Here is a 3,035-nt window from a genome sequence, read left to right as displayed (position 1 = left end):
AAAATGGTGCTATTGATGCTTTTTATAATGATGTGTTTTATTTTAAAGCATTACCTTGTGATGGTGTATATGAAACTGTGTCGATTGTAGACAATTTAGGAAATAATGTATTTCACATTGATTCTTCTATTACTTTGGATAAAGCATCCTTGTGGCATTGTCGTCTTGGACATGTCAACAAGAAGCGCATAGGCCAACTCCAAAAGGCTAGAGTTTTGGTATCATTTGACCTAAAATCAGATGATAGTTGCGAGTCTTGTTTACTTGGAAAAATGACAAAGTCACCCTTCACTGGTACTTGTAAGAGGGGTGAGGGTTTGTTGGACCTCATACACACTGATGTGTGTGGACCCTTCAAAATTGCCACAAGGGATGCTAATCGCAATTATGTGACTTTTACTGATGATTATAGTAGATATGGATATATCTACTTAATCAAGCATAAGTTAGAGACCTTTGAGAAATTCAAAGAGTTTAAGCAGGAAGTGGAGAACTGGGCAGGAACATCAAGATGCTCCGATCCGATCGGGGAGGAGAGTATCTTAGTATTGAGTTCCTTGACTATCTTAAGGAATGTGGGATTGTCTCACAAATGACACCTCCTAGGACACCACAGCTGAATGGTGTAGCTGAGAGGCGCAATCGAACCTTGTTGGACATGGTTCGTTCCATCATGAGTCGAGCTTCATTACCAATCTCATTCTGGAGGTATGCCTTAGAGACTTCCGCCCATATCCTTAATCTAGTCCCCACAAAGAAGGTTCCCAAAACACCTCATGAGATGTGGACCGAAAAAGTTCCCAATCTGGACCACATCAAGATTTGGGGTTATGAGGCTTTTGTGAGGCGCGACCCTCATGACAAGCTCGAACCTCGAAGCCAGAGATGTATTTTTATCGGCTAACCACAGAAATCCTTTGGTTACCTCTTCTACAGACCCAGTGAGAATGTGGTCTCTGTGGCTAGGATAGGAGTCTTTCGTGAGAGATAATTTATAAGCCAAGAAGACAGTGGGAGGAAAATTGATCTTGAAGAGCTTCAAGAGTCAAGCGGTGAAGGAACCTCAAACACTAGCGACCAACCTGAGGAGGAAACTCATGTTGATCCGATAGATGAGCCCATACCTCTAAGGTGTTCCACAAGATTTAGGAATGCACCTGAGCATTACTATGGTTTCCATATTACTGCGGAAGGTGATACGCTTATCAGTGATAGTACACCGGTAAGTCTGGATGAACCTAACAGCTACACGGAATCCATGGCAAGCCCTGAGGCTGCTAAATGGAAAGAGGCTATAGACAGCAAGATACAGTCCATGTATGACAATCAAGTTTGGAACTTGGTTGACAATGTACCAGGTCGTAAGACAGTTGGGTGCAAATGGATCTTCAAGAAGAAGACCGACATGGATGGTAATGTACACACTTATAAGGTGCGACTGGTTGCAAAGGGATTTTCTCAAACTCCGGGAGTTGATTATGATGAGACCTTTTCACCAGTGGCAAATATAAAGTCTATTAGGGTTATGCTAGCCATTGCTGCATTTCATTATTATGAAGTATGGCAAATGGATGTCAAAGCCGCTTTCCTCAATGGAAAGTTGGCTGAGGATGTTTACATGGCTCAGCCAGAGGGTTTTGTCGATGCAAAGTTCCCTAATAGAGTGTGTAAGCTTGAGAAATCCATTTATGGATTGAAACAAGCACCTCGCAGATGGAATCTTTGCTTCGATGAGAAAGTCAAATAGTTTCGCTTTTCGAGGAGCGAGGATGAGTCCTGTGTATATGTTAGGGCTAGTGGATGTTGTATGTGGATGACATACATTAGCTTTTTTGGTGTTGTATGTGGATGACATACTACTTGGTGTTGTAAGTGGATGACATACAACTTTGCAGGAGGTTAAGTCCTGGCTTGGGAAGTATTTCGCTATAAAGGACCTTCGAGAAGTTGCCTATATCCTAGGGATATGGATACTGAGAGACAGGAGTAAAAGACTAATTGGACTTAGTCAGAGTACCTACTTGGATAAAGTGTTGAAGAGGTTCAACATGGAGAATTCCAAGAAAGGAGAATTACCGATCCAGCACAATGCCAGACTGAGTAAAACTCAGAGTCCGAGTACAGAAGCTGAGATAGCTGAGATGAGTCGATTACCATATGCTTCCGCTGTTGGCTCGATCATGTATGATATGAATTGTACTCGCCCTGATGTGGCCTTTGCCTTGAGCATGGTCAGTAGATATCAAGGGAACCCTGGCAAGGCTCACTGGACTGCGGTAAAGAACATTCTCAAGTATCTGCGAAGGACTAAGGACTGGGTCCTTACCCTTGGTGGCAGTAATGACTTGAGAGTGGTAGGATATAGCGATTATAGCTTTCAGACTGATAGGGATAATTTCCGCTCTCAGTCAGGCTGGGTCTTTATCCTGAATTGATGAGCAATTACTTGGAAAAGTTCCAAGCAGGAGACAGTAGCTGATTCTACTTGTGAATCAGAGTACATAGCAGCAAGTGAAGCGACAAAGGAGGAGATATGACTGAAGAGCTTCATTGGAGACCTTGGAGTTGTACCAGCTATACAGGAGCCTATGGAGATTTTCTGTGACAACAATAGTGCGGTTGCCTTAGCCAAGGAACCAAGAGATCATGGTAGATCCAGACACATTGACAAAAAAATATCACTTCATAAGACACAAAATAGAAGAAGGACTCCTCCTGGCAAAGAGGGTATCGTCGGAAGAGAATCCTGCAGATCCCATCACAAAGGGACTGACTAGGGTTAGGAATTTGCAGCATGCGAGAAGCATCGGTCTGAGAGACGATATTAGTTTTAATAATTAGATAGTTTTCTGAAACTTGTAAAATGTAATTAACATTTGATGATTAAATAAAAGTTGTTATTTATTTATAAGTAAAGTGTTACTATCCTATGTTGATCGTTTACTATTGTTTCAATTTTGCATGTTTTGACTTCTAGAATAATTATTTTATTCAAACTCTCCACAGTCGGTCATACGTTGGAAGTAAGTATTGAA

The sequence above is a fragment of the Lactuca virosa genome, chromosome 6, assembly GCF_052849685.1.
Source record: "Lactuca virosa cultivar CGN04683 chromosome 6, Lactuca_virosa_CGN04683_v6, whole genome shotgun sequence".
Taxonomy (NCBI): Eukaryota; Viridiplantae; Streptophyta; class Magnoliopsida; order Asterales; family Asteraceae; genus Lactuca; species Lactuca virosa.
Note: the sequence above shows the minus strand (reverse complement) of the source record.